We start from the raw sequence: 24,846 nt of genomic DNA, 5'->3' as shown, positions 1-24,846 counted from the left end.
AAACATACTTTGTGTGATTTCTACTTTACATTTGTTAAGGTGTGTTTTGTGGCCCAGAATGTGGTCCATCTTGTGAATGTTCCATGTGAGTGTGAGAAAAATGTGTATTCTGCTGTTGAATGAAGTATTCTATAAATGTCAGATCAAGTTGATTGATGGTGTTGTTCACGTCAACTATCTTTACTGATTTTCTGCCTGCTGAATCTAGACATTTCTGATGGAGGGCTATTGAAATCTCCAACCATAACAATGGATTAATCCATTTTTTCTTACAAGTTCTACCAGTTTTTGCTCACATACTTTGATGCTATGTGTTACATGTGTACATGGTAAGGAGTGTTATGTCTTCTTGGAGAATTGACCTCTTTACTGTTATGTAATGCTCCTCTTTATCCTTGATAATTTTCATTCTTGTGAAGTCTGCTTTATCTGAAATTAATATAATTACTCTTGATTTTTATTTTTATGTATGTATGTATGTATGTATGTATGTATGTATGCATGTATTTTTGGTTAGTGTTAGCAGGTACATTTTTTTCTGTCCTTTTGCTTTTAATCTATCTATACCTTTATATTTAAAGTGGGTATTTTATAAACAACATATAATTAGGTCTCGTCTTTACCCACTCTGACAGTTTTCTCTGTCTTTTAATTGGTGAATTTAGACCACTTCCATTTAGTGGTCTTTTAAATATAGTTGGATTAATATCTACTTTGTAACTGTTTAGTATTCATTGTACCTATTCATTTTTTCTTCCCCTATTTTTCAGTTTTTATGTTTTTTTAAAATCTTTTTTAATGTTTCTTTATTATTGAGAGACAAGAGTATGAGCAGGGGAGGGGCAGAGAGAGGAAAAGACACAAAATCCGAAGCAGGCTCAAACTGATGCAGGGCTCAAACTCACAAACCAGGAGATCATGACCTGAGTTGAAGTCAGACACTTAACTGAGCCACCCAGGCACCCCAGTTTTTATCTGATTTTAAGCAAACATTATATGTGATTCTATTTTCTCACTTTTGTTAACACATCAGTTATTCTTTGTTAAAAAAATGTTTTGTTTTTTTTTTTAAGAGGGAGAGAGCACAGGCAGTAGAGGGGGCGGGGTGGGGGAGAGAGAGAAAGAGAGCGAGAATTCCAAGCAGACTCCACACCCAATGCAGAGCTCGATGCAGAGGTTCATCTCACAACCCTGAGATTATGACCTGAGACAAAATCAATGGTGTGATGCTTTACTGACTAGTCACCCAGGCGCTCCTGTTAAAGAATATTTTTGTGGTTGCCCTAGATTTTGTAATATACATTTACAACTGTTGCATAACACTATACCACTTAATAGGTAGTTCAGGAGTTTCCAATTCCTCCTGTCCCTTGTAACACTGATGTCATTCATTTCACTTATCCATATAATGTAATGATCCAGCACATTATCATTATTATTATTGGGCCAATTGAGAGTATGATGATTAAGGTTTTATTTTTTTCTTCCTTCATTCCTTCTCTTCCTTTTCATCTGAGTATTTTCCTTCTCCCTGAGGAAGTTATTTTAACATTATTGCAGGGCAGGTCTGCTGCTGCTGAATTCTCAGTTTTTATTTGCCTGAGTTTTGATTTCTCTTTCAGTTTTGAAGGATAATATCACTAGATATAAATTTCTTGATTTCTGGTTTTTTCTTTCAACACCAAATATTTCACTCCAGTCTCATACTTGCATGGTTTATGATAATAGGTCATAATTCTTATCTTTTTTTCCTCTAGAGGTGGGTTTTTATTTTTGTCTGGATTCTTTAAAGATTTTATCTTTTTGTTTCCTACATTTGGAAAATGATATGTCCAGGTATAAGCTTTTTTAGTATTTTTCTGCTTGGTGTTCTCTGAGCTTCTACAATGTATAGTTAATCTGCCATTAATTTCGCGAAACTCTTGGCCATTCTTCCTTCAAATATCTCTTCTGCTCTATTGTTCTTCTAGTATTCCAATGACACATATGTTACACATTTTGAAACACAATTCTTGGGTATTCTATATTTTAGCATTAAAAAAATTATTTTTCTCTTTGAGTTTTAGCTTGGAACATTTCTACTGCTATGTCTTCAAATTCACTTGTTCTTTCCTTGACCATATGCAACCTACAGATGAGTCAATCAAAGGCATTCTTCATTTGTCATAGTGTTTTGGGTTTCTAACATTTCCTTTTGATTCTTAGAGTTTCCCCTTTTTCTGCTTATATTCCTCATCTTTTCTTGTGTGTTGTCTACTTTTTCCACTAATATAATAATCAGTTATTTTAGACTCTGTACAATAATTCTGAAACCTGTGTCATATCTGAATGTGCACCTGATGCTTGGTTTGTCTATTCAGATTGCTTTTTTCTTGCCTTTTAGCATGCCTTGCATTTTTTCTTTGAAAGCCAAATAATAGGAGTATTATAAGTATTATAATAAGAGTATTATAATAGGAACTGAAATAGTGTGAAGGCTTATGTTAACCTGGCTAGGTGTTGAGCTGTGTTTAATATTTACTGTAGCTATACATGTCAGAGTCTTTAATTTCCTCTAGTGTCGTTATTTTTTGTCTCCCCTAGTGTCGGTAGGTTTCACTAAATGTCCCTACGTAGCACCTATACCTTGCAGCTCTTTTCAGCTGTGATCCTGTTGATATGGTGATAAGATTTTGGGGAGGGGATATAATTAAATGTCAGTCTTTTAATGGGTCTGTGTCCCTGGGTTGTGATGTTCACAAGTGTATTGAAATTTTTTTGTTTGTTTTGAGTCAAGTCTAGAAGGTGCTGCTGTAGTTGAGTAATCTACTTTCTCTCATGTGACATAAGGCTCTGATAGTCTATTCCCCTGCTGAGTAGGCTTCTGTTATGAAGAACTCGGAATATTTCACAATGTTTTCAAAATGGTTACATTTATCTCCAACCCTACACTCCTTTGCCAGAAACAGGAGCATTTTTTCCTAGCTCCTTACTGTGAGAACCAGGTGGGGTTCCTGGTAATAAAACTCATGAATAAGCAGGGGAACCCCATTAGATCGTGACACCAGGAGTTTCTCAATCTCATGCTAGCCCACATGCATCCTCCAGCAATTTGTCCAAGTGTCTATTCAAGTGTTCCCACAAGGAGAGCAATCCCAAATCTCCAGTGGTTTCTGTTCCAGGTAAGCTGATCTTAACTGTGATTCGGTGTATTCACACTCTGAAGATTTAGGGTAATAGCTTTGCCACTATGGCTCCAAGAAAAGTCATTGATTTTCAGTTTGTTCAGCTTTTTGCTTCTTTCAAAGACTAAAGTGATGATTTCCAGGCTTTTACAATGTGAGAACTGGAACCAGAAGTTGCCCTTCAGAGAATGACTCTTTATATTCCTGTTCTTCATCCCACATTTCTAAATGAGTTTGGTTGGGTCACAGAGACACCTAAAATGGGAAGTTTAAGAAACTAGACATTCACTCCTCTAGGAAAAGAGATTTGGCAGGGCTACAGGTTAAGGAACGACTAAGGTTTCCAACTGAAGCTCACAGACTATCTGGATGCGGTGGCGGGTCTCGTGTAAATTACCAGACACAGTGATTCCATAGTCCTAGATCAGGTTATTTAGAGAGTACGGGATCTGTGTAAGAGAACAAAGCTCCACAGCACTTGATCAAGAGTCATATTCCCATGTTTGGCATCACTTTACCAAGCCTTCCTTCACTGATCAGGAGAACAGTGCTGAGCCTCTGAGAGCCTCTGAACAAAGACTGGGGTCTGAATTGTGTCCCAGGATACAGGATCCTACCTGAAGGAGCACAGATGTGACTGTTGGCCTCAGTTTCTATTTCCTCAATGAACTTATGGTTGACAATATTAAGTGTGGGCCCCACAGACAAAACACTTCCTTCAGTTCTTCCAAGTAGTAAATATGGAAAACATTTTATTATCTTTAAAAATTGATAAAGCAAGGACACAAAATTATATTACTTAAAATAGAGTCATAATATTTATGGATGATAAATGTCCCTTTTTCCTAGAGAGAAGAGAGACAGAGAAATGAGTCCTAGCTCCTCATTATTTTACTTTTATTCTGGTATCAGGCCAGTGCCAAGAGAGGCAGAAAAGTTGGACACTGAAAGGTAAGGTTCTGCCTATTCCACCTGAGCTCTCCAAGAGTGACCCTTCCTGTCTTTCCATGAGGTCCCAGGTCCATGATCTCTGAGATGTCAGTTGCTAGACAGTCCCTACCAGAAAAATAGGCCTCACAGAAGAGGCTCATGGAAAGGCATTCATTCAGTGCCCAAGACCCTTCTCAGTTTCCTTGCTCTGCCCATCCCTGAGCACAAAACAGTGATGGACCTGGTCAATGGGTGTTGCCCAATAGGTGGCCATGTGACTGTCAAGAGTCTGAACTTCTGTCCCCTGATTTTCTGAAAGGCCTGTGACATCATGGATATTCAGATTCCTCTTTGAAGTAATCATTGACCTATGTTTCAACGTCACATGGGATAATACATATGAAAGTCCATTGTGAATGATAAAAAAAAAAACATACCTATATGAGTCTTGTTATTATTATTATCATTGACTATGTGATTTATATCCTCATTCTTAGGGCTCTCCAAGTCCAATCTACCAAGGGTATCACTTAAAGGAAACCATACTCAGCCTCTCATAATATCTCTTGCTTCTACTTTCATCAATCTCCTCATTTTCCAGGCTGGAAAACTTGCCAGAGTGAAGCTGAGGAGGCAAGAAAGGTGATTTCTCTTCTGCAAAGGTGACTAAACATTACCTTCTTTCCTGACACCCCCGCCCCAACTTTTTTAGCAGAGTCTATGAATTTCTAGGGCTTCAGGGAAGCCTGGGATTGACAAGGGATAGAAAATCCTCAGAGTCAGAATGTGAAAGCCTTTGGGATGGGGGTGGCACTACTTTTGCCAAAATTGCCAGAGCCACATATGTTTGTTTTGGCCATGGCTGCAGCTTTGTACCTCCTGTCTCCTGCAGCCCCCTGTGCCGGCATCATGATACCATGCACTTTCGTCAACTGTTATGTCCAGACCCCTTCTGTGAGGTGTGTAATAGTACAACTGCTGAGGTCAATCGGCTGCTGTTCCTGGAGGTCCTGGAAGACGCTACTCCCTCTGTGATCCCCTTGGCTGCCACAGCTCCTGTGACTGACTCATCATTCAGTCCATCCCCTGCCTTCACAGCAGTCCCTCCAGGAGACCTAAAACCAGCCCCTTTGCCTGAGCCTTCGCCACCCCCACTCCTTTTTCTCACCTAACTTTTTCTTACCCTCACTACCAGGTCACCCTCAGACACCAGAGTCTTTTCCTCCTTTGAATTCCAAATTCCCAATGGGCCATTCCACACCCCAACCCCTTGCCTTTCCCCGCTCCTACTACATGACGTTCAGAAAGGGGATCCTATTGCCCAAGCAGAGTTCACTTTACCTCTGAATATCATCTTCTCTCTTGACCCCACCATTTTCCAAGATGTCAACCTCTTACCACGTCTGTCCCAGACAAAGATCCCAGTGATTCATTTCTTTGGCACCATGCAACACTGACCCTGTCTGTTTCACCACCGCTAGAATGCACTTTAACTGTACCTCAACCTAAATCGATTTCCATCTCCTTGAAGCCTGTTCCAGAAGACTCATCTCCAGACAGACCACCCTCGTGGGTGGTCTGCCTGTATCCCAACAATCAGAGGTAGTGGCCATTCAAGACCGTCAATTTCAGAATTCTCCTGTTGGAAGGCTCAAGCCAAGAACATGTTCCTCCCCACATTATCACATTCTTATTTTCAGCAAAGGCAACTTTACCTCCATCTACCAGAAACCCATCTCTGGAGAGACTCTGTTAACAAGCACAAGGAGGCCAGTGGAGTTTCTTTCTTTGGCCTTAACATCTAGGCAGTCTTAGAGAGACAAATGAAAAAAAGAATGCCTTTCCAGATTTTAGAGAGGAAAGAAAAAGAAGAGGGACCATTTTCAAAACAATGTGGTCAGAATACCAATGGACATCTTCAGTGAATTTACTGCAGCCATTCTATGTACAGGTCACCACAGCCCCCAAAACAGCTAGAATGTTGTAGGCAAACTGGAGCACCTGCACATTTGTCAGCAGCTCCTCTGTATCAAGTGTTTGGGGGAAAACTTGAATCAGAAACATGGCCAGCTCTTCTGGGGTCTTCCCTTTTTGCATAATGAGTCCTTAGCAGCCACACTCTTGGGTTTCTAGTAGTAATTCCCCATAAGAGTCTCACTTTGTCTTATTCAATGGGCTCTATAATGCTTCCACAGTCAAAATGCAGGATCAAGAATCTCTACCACTTCCTCATTCCCATCACCTACCTCTCCCTAGTGTATATCCCCAACCCTTGCCTCAAACCCTGTCCCAATCCCAGCCCCTACCTTTCACTCCAGTGAACCCTCAAGCCCACCTTCAACCCTGCATACCAATCATACCATCTTCTTCTTCATCCCAGAATAGGGACTGTGGAGTGTCTTTCTCCATAGATCGAAGAATGAGTCAGACTCTCCTATCTTGACTGAAAATCAACACCCGGAGTGGCACATGTTGAAGAAGCACCAGGAAAGTTTGTGGGGTTTAGTGCCTGGTTCCAAAACTCTCATGAAGCCATTTGTCCTCAAGTTCCCAACTTTACATTGTTTAGCTGGTCATCCCATGCCAATGGTCTCCGTCCTTTCTGGCCATTTTCATATTACCTATGAAACCCAGGAGAAACTGGAGTTTCATGGTCCAAGGAAGGTAATCCCATACTGGTACCTCCATGCCTGTAGAAATCTAGAGTCTCTAGTACTGATAGAGCCTCAGTGTATGAGCAAAAAGGCAGACATGTCTGAGCAAAAAGGCAGACATGTTTGCTCAAAATTCTCTGAGCTTCAGGACCATAGTAGCAAGGATTTAGCAAAGACTGAATTGAGTTTCCTAGGAAGTTTCCATGAAAGGGTCACAACAGAGTTCTAGCTATGGATGAGTATGATGAGGAATCTTGGGTATATCCTAGAGAAGAGCCCAGAAGTCAGCCCTCAAAAGGTCTCAGAATGGTACCTAGCGAAGGGTCTTAGGGCTGCCTCAGAGACAAAAAGTAACTGTGTGTGTCATTCAAGGATCACTCATGGAATGAATTACCAAATGACTCAAGGAAGGACACAGACCAGAATCAAATGAAATCTGACCTTAGATTACATTTGAACAAGAAATTTTGGTAGATTACTGCCGGTAGGATTCCTACAGGTGTGTAGGATTCCTACAGGTGTGTGTTGTTCATGGCTGGCTGATGACAATGCACTGCCTTTGTGTGGGAATTCCCAGACTAAAATGGAAAACACAAATCAACAAAGACAATGGTGGGTAGGGTTTGCTGCCAGATTACCATTCTGGAGCCTTCCTTTCTCGATCCCAATACCCGACGGCTGCTAGAGGCCCATATTGTAAGATTTCAGATGAGTCAGAGGTGGGGTCTACCACTCAGGGCTCTTGAATCCATAAAATTCTATATGTTGAGAGAAGCCACAACATGGCCTCTTCCCCAATGAGACATTCGCTCCTCAGCCATGCATATTTCTCTAGTGGATTCCAAAGCTGAGTTTTCTAACCCCCGTGAGAGAAGCTCTAAAACTTTTCATGGCAACAGGATGAGAACAACAAATTCAGTCCCCATCCTGGATCATTCTCTCCCTGCCATGTCACCTATGGGCAATGAAGGACAGAGGGCCCTGAAAGCATCACTCTCTGACACCAACCATGAGCTTGCAGAGGGTATCCAGACAGCTGCGTATGGAAGTCAGACTTTTCAGCCCCTTATGCACAGCATCATAGCTCAAGTGAGACAGAGGGCGGCTGTACTAGACAATAGATGTCGCCCAGAGGTGCCCCCAAAGCAAGCTGAAGCTGGACATGAGCCAAAGGATGAGAATGTCAGTCCTAGCGATAGAACTGAAATGGCTCAGGGCAGAGTGATGGTGCAGAAGAATTTAGGCCATTTTGCAAAGCACAACTTGTCCAGGGGCGTATTCAACACCGAGGAGCTGTGTACTCTTCAATCCCAATCTTGTGAAGTCTTGACAACCAGTGAGTTGGAAAGCTCCAAAATGACAAATGTCAATTTGAGTGAGGTAGAAGCTGTGCCGATCACTGAACATTCTTCACCAAAAACACTGGCTCCCCAAGATTCTAAACTATCAGACTTTGAAAGACATCTCTTTAGTGAGTTAAAGTTGAATTTCGAGAGGGTAGAGCACAGTCAGGCTCAAGAGTTTCCCACTGACATGCCCCTTAATTCAGATAGCTTGATGTACAAGGCCCCACTGACTCAGTTCCACAGTGAGTGTAGTGGGGATATGGGAGCATCCCAGGTGCTGCATGTCCACTTGGAGGACAATACAGTACGGAGCAGCAGCAGGAGTCCTGGCCCTCTAAGCTGGTCTTAGGTAAGTGCCAGCCTAATAATTTTCCACAAAGAAAAAGTGCAGAGAAAGTGAGACCTCAGGGTTCCAAAGCAGGAAAATGTAGAAGGGAGGATTCAGGGATAGGAACATCTGTAGCCAGAAAGAAGAGCCACCGTGTTGAGGACAGAAGATTAGAGAGTGCTTCCTCACCTGTGTCACAGAATGAACAGTTTCCTCCCAAGAGTTACTTCAGAAAAAAGATGAGGGAATTTATTAAGTGGATCAAGTCCAAGCAGAAAATCACAAAGCAGGAAATTTCCAGAACCAAGACCCAGTTGAAAGTGTGACTGCTCTTGTGAGTGCTGGGCTCATGAGCTCATGATTACTATTCAGAAAAACCTAGAAGAGAAGGTGGCATGTAGGTATGAATCTGAGGCCTCAGAGTTAAGCCCGCAGAAGGAAGAACTGTAGGCCCAGGTAGAATCTAACAGGACATATCCCTCCAATATTGGGCTTTCTCTGACCCACAACACGATAAACAGGCAAGTATTGTTATATAGCCAAGAAGCTATCTCTGTTGAACAGAACTGTCTTACAAGTGTCAGGCAGAACAGAGAAAGGATCAGACACTCCCAGATACTTGGCACTTTCAAGGAGCAGCTATTAAGCCAGTCAACCCCCTTCTCCTCTGCCTTCCAGGGAGCCTGTGTGTCATCCAAGCCCTACCTGTGTGCATCAATTACGCGAAGTCCTTCCAGCCACCCTGACCGCTGATGAAAGTACTATCTTCAGAGCTGACTCTTCTATTCGAGCAGAAAACGCTTCTCCATCACTTCCAGGGAGCAGAAATTTCCCTAAAGAAATTGTTTTGTACTTGCTGAGAAAGCCTTATAATTTTCACGATAACTTATCCTCCTATGAAAACTACCTTTCTTCAATACAACCAAGAATATTAATCCTCCTCAATACATTTTTGTTCTAACAAGAGAGTGCCGTTCTCTGTGTATTGCACCGGGACTGTGAGGTGGTGCTGGGCATGGGAGTGGGGACTCTTGCTTTGGAAAAGGAAGGAGAGAGTTCTGCTCTTACTGATTTCCTCTTTGGGTTTCTCAATCCAAAGAAAGAAGCCTGTCAGTGGCCTTCTCAGTTTTATCCTGGGGCCCTTTATTTGACCCTGCTCAGGTGTCCTGAATTTTTTTTCATAAAAAGTACAAAAGGCTTACTCTGAAAACGTTCAGGCCTTCACCAAGTGAGAAAACCCCTTAAAGTCTACACCTTGGCTCCACCTGTTTGTTCATCTGCTCCCAAAGTATCCTGACATATAGCTGTAGGGTGCGATGAGGTACTATGGCATGTAGGCGTCACCTCCCGGAGACTACTCAGGGCTTATGAGAGCACAGGGATACCATTTTGACCTGAGAGAACACAAGATTGTCTTTGAGCATGAAGACAGCACCTCCAGGATGTTGTCAGGGAAGCTGTGCTCCTATATGGTGCCTGCTTTCCCAGACATGCTACATTTTACACCAAAGTGACAGTAATTTAGAGGTGCATTAGTTATGAATTGCTGTGTAATGGATATCCCAAAATTTAGTGGCTTAAAAATACATATTTATCATCTGACAATTTTTGTGGGTCAGAATCTCAGGGTAGGCCTATCTGGATTTTCTGCTTCAGGGTCTCAGAAGGCTGTCATTAACATGTCAGCTGAGGCTAGGTTCTCACGTGAAGGCGTGACTGGGGAAGAACCCACTTCTGTATTCATTTACAGTTGTTGGCAGGATGCATGCCTCAAAGCCTGTTGGACTGAGATCCTCAACACGTTGTTGGCCCTTGGTGGGAGTTGGCTAGTTCCTTGTCATGTAGGCTTTTCCAACATGGCAACTTACTTTATGAAAGTCGGGAAAGTGTTTGTAAACAAGACACAAATTATAATCTTTTATAAACTAATAATGAAAATGACGTCCCATTACCTTTCCTTTATTCTATTAGAGGCAAATCACTATGGTCAACCAATGCTCAAGGAGAGGGGTGATTACACAAAGGTGTAAACTTCAGGAGGTGGAGGTCACTGGAATCTTAGAAGTCTTCCTAAGGCAAGGGTTTCTTCTTGGACACCCTACTCAGTTCACTGAAGCAAAAGTGGCCAAAGGTGCCAAGTGGATGCTTCTCCTCATCTATATCCATGTCCTCAAGGTCAAAGCTGTTTAATGGCTATGTGGAGTGGCAGCTGGTAAGAAAACATCCAAGAGATTGGAGCATCCAAAGAAGGAAGAAGAGGTGTTATAGCAGCAAACGTGATGTGGGGTCATCTTGAATGGTAAAGTAAAATGAATCCTTAGAGCCACCTGACTCACTTGACACACCTGAATACTGATTCACACTTAGAGGGGAGGAAAACTTAGGTGCAATATGGTTTATCCAGGCTCTACCACAGTCTCTCCACATTGCCCTAGCTCCCAGACCTTGAGGCTAAACAAATAACCTTCAGCTTCTGTAGACATAGACAAACTGAGAGAGGAAGCAAACCCTACAGATAGCAAGATTTAATTCCTGTTCTTATTAATATATTTAGTATAGCACATCTATCATTTCAAATCTGATTCTCCTACCTTGACCATTAGAGTGAATGGGTCACCCAACTGATGAAAAAGCTAGTACTATGGATCTTAATACATATAACTTCCATCTTCGATATTTTCCATGTCCCTATGGCTTGAGGACTTCTAACCAAGGGAGATGTGGTGGCTTAAAGTTTTAAGTTAATGGTCTCAGGTCACAAATCAATTCATACCTAATGGCCACTGCTTCCATTCAGAGAAACACTGGATAAGACAATTAGACAGTATTTGCATACTCAGACCATCCAGCAAGTGATCTGTCCAAATGATAAGGTACCACCATCCATGAGTGATCTCATACTTTTGTTTTGCTTCTAGGATTGTTTTCCTTTCTTCCAGATTCCTATTTCTATAGGAGAGCAGCACTGTCATAAAAAGCAAGAAAGTGTATTAGCTGAAAAAAACTGGAGAGATGAGGTTCAATTTTTTCTAGAAAAAGATGTGCTTTGTAACCATACTCAGGGATCCCAGTATTTTGAAATTTCAGGGGAGTATAATTTACATGATACAGTGTGGTGCCTGAAGAACTGTCACTGACATATAATGCAATGGGAATGGCCTACCAGAATTTTTACAACCTTAAGCTCAAACTCCAAATCTAATGTCAAGTATGACAAAATGCATGAATTTATTGGTACTTTGATATGGACTGGGCATGGGGACCCCAGATCCCAGCTTCAGGCTGTGAAACTGTGAATTTATCTGATGTCAGGTGTTGCCTAAGACAATCAGGTTCCTTGAGGCAGCCTTCAGAGGGATTAACACTGAGAACTGTGTCCCAATCAGCAGTCACAGTGAAGGAGCCCAGGCCTCGAAAAGGGCCTCTTCTCTTGAGGCTTTTCCCGTAGAACTTCCATTGGCCCTGGATCAGAGACTAAATCAGGCTATTTTCCTGGGTCACAAGGGGACATATGGTCTTCATTAGGCAGGCGTAGTGGCAGGTTCAGAGACTTCTGGAGGCTGCTTCCTTATCTCTCCCAGGAGACTCAAGGTCTGTTCCTTCCTTCATTGGTGGGGATGGGGAGCAGGTAAAGAACTGATTATTATATAAGTGTAGCAGTGCTTCCCTGCAGAGAGGAGGTTGGGCTGGCAATGAGAAGAGTGGGTCATTTTCCTGTTGGGATACTTTCCCAGCTTTAGGCAAGCTTCATTTAAGCAGGATAATTTACCAAGCTATTGATTGCTGCTTCTGTTCCCTGACAGAAGGGACCCCAGAAGGAATAAAAAGTGTACTTCCTTTGTCTAACTGGGAGTTCTGTGCTTCTGGTCTCAGGGCTCATTAATGACCTTCAGGTTTCCTGACCCCAAAGCGAAGTTTTGGGCACCTGAAACCTGTTGCACAGTCCTGTCCAGACTCTTCTAAAAGAGAAGAGAAATAATCCAGGTGTTCTCAGGAGAGAGGAGAGACGGGATGACAGAGGTTCTGGGGTGAAAGGAGAGGTACTTAAAGGTACCAGTGATCCAGGGACTTGATAATAATGATGTAAAGATGTATTCCTTAAGTGGATGGGTTCTGTGTTTAAGTCCCCTAGGAGCAGAATGATTTTTTTAAGGGATGAAATGATGTTTGCTGAGATGATGAATCATCAAACCTCATTATCTTGGGAGGTGCAACAACACATTGCATTGCCCACACTTGGCATAGAGGCTACCCACCCATTAGCTTTTTAATCTGCCAAATGAGCTTGGACAATAAACGTCCCAGTGGCAACCATGATGGACTTAAGAGCAGAGGTTCCTTCATCTATATTTGCCTAGTAACAAAATCCTCCCCCACTAACCCCACTGGCAGTCATGACTAATATAGGATACCTTCCTTTAACGTGGGAGCTTTGATAAGATTTAATTTAACTTAGAAAAATTAGGCACTGCCTGTTGCACTTCAATTTTGTAAAACATGCTTTTTTAAAAACTTTTTTTAGTGTTTATTATTTTTGAGAGAGAGAGAGAGAGAGAGAGAGAGAGAGCGCGTGCACCGGGGGGGGGGGGGGGCAGAAAGAGAGGAGACACAGAATCTGAAGCAGGCTACAGGCTTTGAGCTGTCAACACAGAGCCCCACGTGGGGTGTGAACCCACCAGCCGTGAGATCATGAGCCAAGATGAAGTTGGATGCTTAATCAACTGAGCCACCTAGGCACCTGTGTACAAAATGCTTTTATGTGTATTTTCCCATTTAATATTTACGATCCTTCAAAGTGGGTTTCTTAATCCCCTCTTGTAGAAGGGCAATCTGGAGGACAGAGAAGGTAATATACACTTAGTGTGCTAGCATGGGAAGAGGGAGCTAGGATGGAGAGTGCCCTTGCACTGTGAGGAATTATTTGGCTGTCAGTGACAGCAAAAACAATGGGACTGACTTAAGAAAGAGAATCTGTTGACTCGGGTACCTGAGAAAATCTAGCAGTAAGGCTGGCGTCAGGCAGGAGGGTTCAAGTTGGGGCTCAGTTGATGCCATCAAGGTTCAGTTTGTATCCGTTTCTTGGCACTAGATTCTGGACTGACTTTCTGTCATTTTGTACCTTTACATGTACTCTTCATGCACTAAGTAGAGCTGAAAATGGGTTGTCTCTCTCATAGCCCTGCAAAAGTCCCATTGTGCCTTACTGTCTCCAGCTGGGTCACATGCCATCCCTGACCAGTCACTGCTGCCAAAAAGCATAAAACCATCTTTTGGCCAAGCCTTGAATTATACACCCATCTTAAAATAAGACTGTCTGGGAACGACAACTCCATCTTTACATGGACTGAGACTGAGAATGGGGTTAATTCCCTGGGGGTCAACAGAGGGACTATTTCCAGAAGGTGAGTGAATGCTGGGTGTCAAAACAAAACCAGATCGGCTACATCCCTGTCTCTCACTGCCCCAGTTCTGCCTGATTGTCCAGAGTTATGCCACTGACTAATGCTTGGGAGTTGCAGGAAATGCTGATTCTGCACAGACCCTGGGACAGGCCAGAAGTGGGATGGGGCCCAGGACAGGAACTTGAGGTGGCAGCAATCAGTCAGAGGCCCCAACATCCATGTGGACAGACCATCCCATAATCTGTCCTCTCACTGTCTACCCCTTCTCATCCTAGAGCCCTTTACCTGCATTCCAGTCTAGTTGTGGCCGTAGCCCAGAACTTATCACCGGGAACACTTCTGCCACCTGAAAAAGCAGTCTGACATTCCACCCGGTTTTATTCTTTCAGTTTATGCCCTCAGTATGCCAATTCTTCAACCTATTCAGCAGGAACTACAAGCCACTTTATACGTCTCCCTGGGCATCTGACAGCGTTTTTCTTCATTTCTTCCCTCTCCAAGGAAAACTTCGTGGTCCACCACTTAATCCCAAACCTAAAGAGCTCTACTCTCAACAGCCTTCCCCACTTGCCTTTCATCTGTCACCCTTGCCAAAGTCAGTTCTGTCCTTTTTAGACCTGTTTTCCGATAACGGGTTGACCCCTCTTGGATAAAATCGCACAAGAAAGTAACTGACGCCACCATAAATGTTCCATACCAATGGGCAGCTCCAACACTGCCTGAAGACAATCCATTCTTTCCCTCGGTGTTTACTGTGCACTGGGCTTCCTTCTAAGCATTGGGGGCACACAGGGAAGGAAACAAAGCTCCCTGTCTTCGGGGAGCTTCTAGGACGGTTCCTCAGTCAATTCTCTTGCCTAAGCGCTCAAAACGGTTTCACTCGCCTACAATTTCTCCACAATCCCCACTCGTCCAGCATGTGTGCTGGATCACCACAGGGAAATGAGAAGTCACCGGATCTTTTCATCGCTAGCAGATATCAAAGAGTAAGGAAACCAAAACGTGAATCCCCATCCCTTCTTTCCTCTTTCCTTCCTATTATACTGTGAAGGGTTCCCCGGGGATCTGTCCCCGCTTCCCAATTTACAACACTTTTCCCACTGTGCTGGAATATTTGGCTTAGTCATCTGCTTTTCCAGAGGACCGAACCATGCGTACCTCACCACAGTCTGGCTGGCAGACGCAACGCAGCTCAAAAACCTCTGGTGGCAAGTAGGAGCAAAGAGAGGCTTTTCCCAGGGGAGGTCGGTCTGGCCTTGGGCCACGTGCAGAGGCCAGTCACACCCCGGGGCGGCTCCGCCCCCAAAGCGAGCTGCACCCAGAGCCGGGCCACTTCCTGTTAAGGACACGTCCAGGGGCGTGGCGACGTCCAGGGGAGCCACGCAGACGGCCGAGTAGGGCCCAGGGAGTCACACGCAGGGGCGGCTCTGTGCCCAAAGGGAGCGGCACCAAGGGCGGGGCCACGTCCTGTTGGGGACACGCACAGAGGCGTGGCGACGTTCAGGGCTAGCCATATCAGGGGCGAACGGTCCCGGGAGCCACCCCCAGGGGCGGCCCCCAGAGGTTGTGGTGTTTGCCCTGGCGATGGCGGCCATGTTGGGCAGTCTAACGGTTAGTCCTCTCACCTCAGACTTCTGGAATCTGTGTCCATCACTTCTGGAAGACGAGAGTTTTATTTGCCTCAAAGATAGATTTTGACGAAGGTTTCTGGATGCTGGAATGACCTTGTCTCCTGCGCTGACAGAGGGATCCTTCCCAAAGTCTGCCATTTCCATCCTGGCGGTTGCTCCTTCAGGCCGCGCAACGCCTGACTCCCTCCCACAGGAGGCTGCTGCCTGGGAAAACGTGCTGACGCCCGGGGGTGGGGCTGCGCCTGGGCCGCGGGGCCCCTGTTGCCGAGGTCACTGGACGGCGCTTGCGCGGGTGAACCTAGTGTGGAATATAGCGGCGATGTTGGCTGATGTTAAGACGTCACTTTACACCAGCTGCCTGGTCTTGCCCAAGAAGCCTTTCTCAGATCTCATCTCTAGGTGCAGAGATAAAATATCTCATAGGGGTGGTCTTGAGGCCTGGAATGATCAAATGAAGTTTTGAGTAGTGTTAAGGGCCGATGTTACTGCACGGGTTGGGGGTGCAGATGGTGACCACGTGGGCCTTGCAGCTCCTAGACGCCAGTGCCTTGGAAATGCCTGCACCAGTCAGGAGAGTGAGGCTTCAAGATGCAAGTTCGTACACTAAATTAGGAATCCTCATTTCTGATTCCCTGCGAAACCGGTAACTGGTAGGATGCTCACAGTCTGCTAGTTGTTTTCAAAGGAGCCACAAGAGCTTTAATTGCTGCTTGGACCTAGCGGTGAGTCTAATGGGAATGGTTTGGGCGAACCCCAGGTATAAGCCAATGGAGGCGTTCTGCATGGAGAGGAAGAGGCAGAACCTTCTTTCTGCCTTGCAAGATCAGGGATAGCAGGACGTGAGTGTCTCCATGGAGCGCATATCATGTTTTTTATTAGGCAGAAACTCTCAGGTAATGGCCCTAAATTGCAGGTGTTGATGTATTGATGCCTCTGTGTGTCCTGGTTCTGTGTTGGGAAGCGTCACCATGTTTATCGTAGTAGGAGGTGGAAGAGAATCGTATTTGTGACTATTTCCCCTACTAGAAAGTGCACTTTTAGTGTATTTGGAAGATATGGAAAATTAGTAGAGGAGAAACCTCATAGATTCCCACCTTCAAAACAATTACCATTAACTTTTTGATGCATCTTTTAGAGATTTTGCTGTGCCTACTTTTAACATAGCTTAAATCTTATGCGCCTGAAATGAAAAACACTATCATAATCATTTTTATGTTATTGTAAACTTTCATAACATTTTTATGAGAATATTCTCTTAAGTGGTAGAGTATTTAATTCCACTTTCTGTTGACATTTGTGTAGTTTCTAACTTTTTGCAGGTTTAATATTTTGCTTACCATATTTGGTAATAATCGTACTTGCTCATAAGCCATCCTGTTCCAAACAGCACAAAGCTTTTCCTAAATTTCTGAGTAACCAGGAATCTGCTGCCCTGGGCCAGATTTTTTCTCTTTTTCCAGCTTCCTAGATGAGTTATCCATTCCTGTGGTTAGGTGTTTCAGCACTGGATTCTCCTCTGAGTTTCAAAGCAACAAAATCACCTGCTTGGTAAAACACCCTTAGTGTGAGATCTTCCAAACTTAACCTGTTGTCTTCCTTTATCTCCGACAATCCCTTCCGCAGACAATCTCAGTATCAGTAGCATTTGACTGTCCAAGCAAGAAACACAAGAGCCATTTTACATTCCTCCCTCTTTATTTTTCCTGTAGCTAGTCAGCTACTACATGGAGGAAGTGGAAAAATATGCTGTGCAGACAAATCTTAGAGCTCTCACAATATACTACATTCCCCCCAAATAGAAGGTAAGAGCCTTCAGGTCATAAGCTATATTTTTGTGATTAAATTTTTAACTATATTAGTAATACATGTTCACATTCTCCTGAGTCAAAATTAAGACATTCTTATTAAATACCCCATTGCAAAACAAAAACAAGTGTCTCATTCCACATTAATTAATTAATTTCCTTGCTACTTATATCAATATAGACGATTGGTTTTCTACTTGATTTAATTCAGTCTGCTACTATCAATATTTTTTTTTAAAATTTCTTAATGTTTTATTTTTGAGAAAGAGAAAGGGAGTACAAGTGGGGGAGGGACAGACAGAGAGGGAGATACAGAATTTCAAGCCTCTGAGCTGTCTGCACAGAGCCCGACATGGGGCTCAAACTCACAAACCATAAGGTCATGACCTGAGCCAAAGTTGGCCACTTAACCGACATCAAGGTGCCCCTGCTACTATCAATATTTTTTTGGTGTCCAAATTGTCACATTTAGCTCATTACTGCAGTCTGACTTTTGTGTTCTTTTGATTTGTCTCATCACTTTCTACTTTCTGACCCAAAAGTGTTTTAGTCTCATTGTATACTTTCCCCTGCAAATCCTGGGTTCAGCCATGTTTCCAGGTAGTCCTGCTTTCTTTAATGGAGAATGGTGTTGAGAAGCCAAGACCAGTGTGCTAGATACATTCATTATTAAGATGTTGTAGCTTGTAGATCCTTTCAATAAACAAAGGGAATACATATAAGCATGCACACTGACACAAATTAACGGATTTAAATATTAGTTTATTTCTGTCTACACCTATATATGTTGAGAGTCATGAGTTCACACCAATACTTCCAGTTACTATCTAACACCACTGGGTTCATTATAGTTTTCTACCTCTCCATGTTTTAATTAATTAATTAATTTTTAATGTTTATTTTTTGAAAGAGAGAGAGAGATTCAGAGCATGTGAAAAGGACAGAGAGAGTGGGAGACACAGAATCTGAAGCAGGTTCCAGGCTCTGAGCTGTACGCACAGAGCCCGACATGGGGCTCAAACCCACAGAAGGCAAGATCATGATCTGAACAGAAGTTGGATGTTAACTGACTGAGCCACCCAGGTGCCCCTACCTTTCCATGTTTTTAACTTCTTTCTTCAACAGTGAGGAACCTGGTTCCCTTATTTTTTTAATATGTATGTACTTGTTCAATCATTCCAACTGTATGGATGCAGTTTTCATCTCCACTGTCTCATCCATGTATGGATATCTTTTTCTACCACTTAGATATCAACGTGTGTGGCAGCTGTGTTATGTAGACATCCATACTGCACCAGGCAATGCTTCTATGCCAAGCCCCTCTTCATACTGCTTGGGCTGTGACTCCCAGCTCTGGGACACTGCTGACGCCTCTCTACTGCCCTCCTCTATCCCCTTTTGGTGTGGATACCCATTTTGCTTGGTTCACCTGTTGGCTCTAAGACTGAATTACTTAGAAAGGGAAAAGGAAGAAAATACTGTATATCCCCACCCCACCCCCGCTTTCTTGAGACATATTTGATATGCAAAAAACTCATGTATTTGAAAGTGTACAACTTGAGTTTTGATAATGAAATCATAATCAAGATAACAAACATCCATATCTTCCCATTCATTTGAGTTTTTTAAAATGAAAGTTTTTGAGTAATTGGAGCTTCTTCCAGAACTGCATTTGCCCTTGTTTCATGGACTTTCTTCACAACCTGGCCCCCTAATGCCAGTCTTCACTCCTGCCTCAAACAAAGAAACCGAGACGACCTGCTGTCCCCAAGCCAGATGAGATGTTGACCTCTCAGCACTTGCCAAAGGGAGAAAAAGAAGAACAAGAAGCAATTGAACATATTGGTGAAATACAAAATGAAATAGATAGACTTAATGAACAAGCCAGTGAGGAGCTTTTGAAAGTAGAACAGAAAATATAACAAACTCCACCAACCATTTTTTCAGAAGAGGTAGGAATTTATTGCCAAAATCCCGAATATTTTGGTAACAACAAGTGTCAACCATCCACAAGTGTCTGCTTGGGGAGGAGGATGAAGAGGCACTGCATTATTTGACAAGAGTTGAAGTGACAGAATTTGAATATATTAAATCAGGTTACAGAATAGATTTTATTTTGATGAAAACCCTTACTTTGAAAATAAAGTTCTCTCCAAAGAATTTCATCTGAATGAGAGTGGTGATCCATCTTCAAAGTCCACTGAAATCAAATGGAATTCTGGAAAGGATTTGATGAAACATTCAAGTCAAATGCAGAATAAAGCCAGCAGGAAGAGACAGCATGAGGAACCAGAGAGCTTTTTCACCTGGTTTACTGATCAGGTGCAGGTGAGTTAGGAGAGGTCATCAAAGATGATATTTGGCCAGATCCATTACACTACTGCTTGATTCTTGATATGGATGATAAAGAAGGGGAAGGAGGAGGAGGAGGGGGAGGGGAGGAGGAGGAGAAGGAAGAGGAGGAGGAGGGGGGGGATTGGAAGATATTGATGGAGACAGAGATGAGGATGAAGGTGAAGTAGATGAAGATGATGATGAGGGGAGGATGAAGGAGAAGGTGACTAATTTGAAGTCTCTTTTCTCTCCCTTTATAACCACGGTTCTCAACTTATTTTTGGGGGGAAATGACTTGAGCAGAATATAGTGGGAAAAGATTCTCTAACCCCTTCTGTTCCAAATTCATTTTTATCCCTTCCTGTCTCAACAAAAACTTTATGGAATCAGCACCACTGTGCTCTGTGGGGAAAAAAGAAAAACCTTCTGCTCCCTTAGCTCTGCTGGAAGCTGGAAGGTCCTAGGCCCCCGTGTAGTAGTGCGTAGAATTCTGGCTTTTTTCCTCCTTTCTCTATTTGGCTCAGAGATTATACTGTGCCTCTATGTGAATGTGAACAGTTAGCATTTACCAACACATATCTGTCTAATTTCTCATGTTTAAAAAAAGAAAAAAAAACTTTAAAAAATGGGGCTATAGAAGGTCATCAAAGGGTAGGCGTGAGAGGTTTGGGCGGGTTAAGTGGGCCTTTTGACAACATGGCTTCTCCTTTGGAATGTTGAATTGCTATGTTTAACAGACATCCTTGCAGTTGAAGATGATACTTTTAAAATAAAATTCTCTCCTAAAGATGATTTGAGCCCTGCCACTCGATGGGACAATCAGCAGAACCTATAGGATCTTATTTGCATTGACATTCTCTTGTAATTTTGTTTCTGCTTATTTTTATATTTTCTTTTTGTTTCACTGGAAAGGAAAAATGATGCTCAGTTTTAAACATTAAAAGTGTACAAGTTGCTTTGTTACAATAAAACTAAATGGGTGCACACAAAAGCAATAAATAAAATGAAAGTTTTTATTTTGAGACGAAAGCAGATTCACATGCAGTTGTAAGAAATAGAACTCACCTCAGATTCTGTGTCTCCCTCTCTCTTTGCCCCTTCCCCGCTCATGCTCTTTCTCTCTCTCTCTCAAAAATAAACATTAATGAAAATTTTAAAAAAAGTAGAGCTCATGTATACTTTATCCAGCTTCCTCCAATCATAATATCTTAACAAAAGTATGCTATAATGTGACAACCAAGATTGATGTTGATACAGTCAAGGTATAGAATACTTCTATCACTACAGCTTTTCATCCTATTGCCATTTTATATAGACACACTTACCTCCTGCCCCTACCCTCCCGCATCTGTTTTTCCATTTTGATAATTTTGCCATTTCAGTAGTATTTTATATGAATGGAGTCATAAGCTATGTAATGTGCTGGAATTTGCCTTTTTTTACTCAGCTTAGTTCTCTGGAGATTCACCTAGGCTGTTTTGTGTATCAGTTCACTTTTTTTTTTTTTAATTGCTGAGTAGTATTCCATAGCATGGATGTTCTACAGTTTTTTTAATCATTGGTTGAACAACAGCTGGGGTTTTCCAGTTTTGAATAGGAATATTGTGAACATTTGTGTACAGGTTTTTGTGTGAACATAAGTCTTCATTTTTCTGTGATAAATGCCCCGTAGGATGATCACCAAGTTGCATGTTTAGTTTTTTAAGATACAGAAACTGTGGCTGTTCTGTTTTATATTTTCATTAACAATATGAACAATCCAGTAGATTCTCTTCATCCTTGCCAACATTTGGTGTTGTCACTATTTAAAAAAAAAAAACAAAAACTTGAGGCCCCTGGGTGGCTCAGTTGGTTAAGCATCTGACTTCAGCTCAGGTCATGATTTCGTGGTTTATGAGTTTGAGTCCCATGTGCTCTGTGCTGACAGTCTGGAGTCTGCTTCAGATTCTGTGTCCCCCTCTTTCTCTGCCCCTCCCCTGCTCATACTCTGTCTCTCTCTTTCTCTCAAAACTAAATAAACATTAAAATTTTTTTAAATTCTTTAGCCATTGTAATAAGTGTATAATGATATATCATTGTGGTTTTAACTTGTACTTCCTGAATGACAAATGATATTAAACACTTTTCTTTGGCCTCTTTGCCATCTGTCTTTTGGTGAAAAATGCCTCTTCATGTCTTTGTCCGCGTTCTAGTTGGATTATTTGCTTCTTTTTGTTTGTTTGTTTTTTTTACCAGCGAGATGCCAAAGTTATTTATATTTTGTTGATACTAACCTTATGGTGGATATGTGGTTTGCAAGTAGTATTTCTTCCCAGTCTATAGCTTGTCTTTTTCATCTTCTTAACAGTCTTTTGCAGAGCAATTGTTTTAAAGTTTGATGAAGATCAATTGGTAAACCTTTCCTATTATGGGCCATTTTTGGGGGGTCACATCTAAGAACTCTGTGCCTAGCTTTAGATCTTGAAGAGTTTCTCCTAGTTTTGTTGAAAGTTTTATATTCAAATCTGTGATCCATTTGAGTTAATTTTTTAAAAGGTTTATTTATTTTGAGAGAGTGTGAGTGCATGAGCAGGGGAGGGGCAGAGAGAGAGAGAGAGAGAGAGAGAGAGAGAGAATCCCAAGCAGGCTCTGTGCTGTCAGCCCAGAGCTGAAGGCCTAGCTCAATCTCAGGAGTGGTGAGATTATGACCTGAGCAGAAATCAAGGGTTGGACCCTTAACTGACTGAGCCACCCAGGCACCCGGAATTAGTTTTTATATTAAGGTATGAGACTTAGGCTGAAGTTCATTTTCTTGGCATATGGATGTCCACTTACTCCAGCATTATTTATTGAAAAGCTAGCTTTATTCCATTGAATTTCTTTTGTACTTTGTCTAAAGTTCATTGAATATATTTGTGTGGTTCTATTTCTTGGTTCTCTATTCAGTTTCATTGATGTATGTATCTATCTGTGTTAATTATGCACATAGTCTTGATTATTGTAGCTGTAATAAATTAAGTTTTAAAATTGAAAGACTGATTCTTTCTGCTTTATTCATCTTTCTCAAAATTGTGTTAGTTATTCCAGTTCCTTGGCCTTTCCACATAAATTGTAGAAAATTGTGTCTATAGAAAAATCTGCTGGGATTTTGATAGCAACTGTGTTAAATGTGTATGTCAATCGAGGGAGAATTGGACATCTTTAGTATATTGAGTCTTCCAACCTATGAACATAGCTATCCATTTATGTCTTCTTGAATTTCTTTCATAAATATTGTATAGCTCTCAGGATCTAAGTTTTGAACATGTTTTGTACACATATTTTATTTTTCAGTGATTATAAATGATAGTGCATTTTAAACTTTTCTGTGTTCTCATTGATAATATATAGAAAAAGAATAGATTTTGTACGTTTATTTTATATTCTTTGACCTTGCTGACCTCACATATAAATTCTCAGAGATGTTTTTGTAGATTCCTTCAGATTTTCTTGTAGATAATCATATCGTCTACAAATAAGGGAAGTTTTACTTACTCCTTTATGATCTCTATACTTTATTACACTGGCCAGAACTTTGTTTATTAATATGTGTTTATTAATATGAATGGTGAGAGCAGACAGACTTGCCTTGTTCCATATCTTAGTGTGGAAGCATTCAGTCTTTCACCATAAACATCATGTTAGCTGTGGGTTTTTTATAGTTGCTCTTTGTCAATTTGAAGAACATCCCTCTTTTGTTATTTTTCTGAGAGTTTTTAATCATGAATAGGTGTTGAATTTCATCAAGTGTTTTTCTGTATTAATAGATATGATCCTGTGATTAGGCTTCTTTAGTCTGTTAAATAAGGTGGATTATACTGATTGATTTTCTAATATTGAACCAGCCTTGAATCCCTGGAATAAATGCTACTTAGTTATGTATATAATTCCCTTTATATATTGTTTGCTAAAATTTTGTGAAGGATATTTACATGTATATTCATGAATGATTGATCTGTAGTTTCCTTATTTTTGTACTGTTTTTTTCTTTTTTTTAAATATTAAAATAAATTTAATGTTTATTTTTGAGAGAGAGAGAGAGAAAGTGCAAGGGGGAGAGAGGCAGAGAGAGGGAGACACAGAATCCAAAGCAGGCTCAAGGCTTTGAGCTGTCAGCACAGAGCCTGATGCAGAGCTCAAACTCATGACCTGTGAGATCATGACCTGAGCCGAAGTAGGATGCTTAACCAACCGACCCACTCAGGCACCCCTTGATTTTTCCTCATTTCTGTACTGGGGTCGTACTTTGTAAAATGAATTGGAAAGTGTTCCCTCCTCCTCTATTTTCTGGAAGAGATTTTGTGGAAGACATTTTGTAGAAAAGGTGGTAATTCCTCTTTAAACACTTGGTTGAATTCTACAAATCCTTCTAACCCTTCTCCAGTGCAACCATAGGACTCTGGAGATTTTCTTTTTTGGGAGTTTTTAAGTTAAAAATTTATTTCCTTTATAGTTACAGAGCTATTCAAATTATCTGTTTCATATTAGTGAGTTGTGATAGTTTGTGTTTCTTAAGAAATTTACCTGTTTTATCTAAGTTTCCAGACTTATTAGTAAAAATTTGTTGAGAATATTCCCTTATTGTTATTCAAATGTGTTTAGGATCTTGCAGTGATGTTCCCCTTCTCATTCCTGATATTGGTAATTTGTGACTTCCTTAGTTTTTACCTGGTAAGTTTGGTTAGAGGTTTATTATTATTATTATTATTATTATTATTATTATATCTTTTCAGAGAACTAGTTTTTGGTTTAAATGATTTTTTTTCTATTTTTTTTTTGTATGTGTTTTCTATTTCAATGATTTCTTCTCAGGTTTGGATTTAATTTGCCCTTCTTTTTTTAGTTGCTTAAGGTAGAAGTAAAGTCACTGATTTGAGACTTTTTTTTAAAAAAAAATTTTTTTTTTCAACGTTTATTTACTTTTGGGACAAAGAGAGACAGAGCATGAACGGGGGAGGGACAGAGAGAGAGGGAGACACAGAATCGGAAACAGGCTCCAGGCTCTGAGCCATCAGCCCAGAGCCTGATGCGGGGCTCGAACTCAAGGACCGCGAGATCGTGACCTGGCTGAAGTCGGACGCTTAACCGACTGCGCCACCCACGCGCCCTGAGACTTTTTTAATATAGTAATCCAGTGCTATAAATTTTTCTCTAAAAACTGTTTTAACTGCATCTCAAAAATTTCAGTATGTTGTGTTCTGTTTTCATTCTGTTCAAAATACTTTTAATTTCCC

General features: G+C 41.6%; 1 protein-coding gene and 1 pseudogene across 3 annotated transcripts in view; both read left to right on the top strand.

Annotated features, from left to right (window-relative positions):
• The window catches only part of LOC106989185 (spermatogenesis-associated protein 31D1-like), a 212,894-nt gene that overhangs the window by 163,462 nt on the left and 24,586 nt on the right, over positions 1-24,846 (top strand). For 2 of the 3 annotated variants that reach the window (XR_008291232.1, XR_003416876.2), the window contains 3 exons: positions 4,014-4,115; positions 4,696-4,756; positions 9,101-12,917. The gene's annotated coding sequence lies outside the window, so the exon portion shown is untranslated. Of the gene's footprint in view, positions 1-4,013; positions 4,116-4,695; positions 4,757-9,100; positions 12,918-24,846 lie in introns of those variants that run through there. The other variant, XR_008291233.1, reaches the window with a different exon arrangement.
• On the top strand, positions 13,795-24,462 carry LOC128312223 (protein SET-like; annotated as a pseudogene).

This window comes from Acinonyx jubatus, chromosome D4, assembly GCF_027475565.1.
Source record: "Acinonyx jubatus isolate Ajub_Pintada_27869175 chromosome D4, VMU_Ajub_asm_v1.0, whole genome shotgun sequence".
Taxonomy (NCBI): Eukaryota; Metazoa; Chordata; class Mammalia; order Carnivora; family Felidae; genus Acinonyx; species Acinonyx jubatus.
This window is presented reverse-complemented; position numbering and strand designations above follow the sequence as displayed.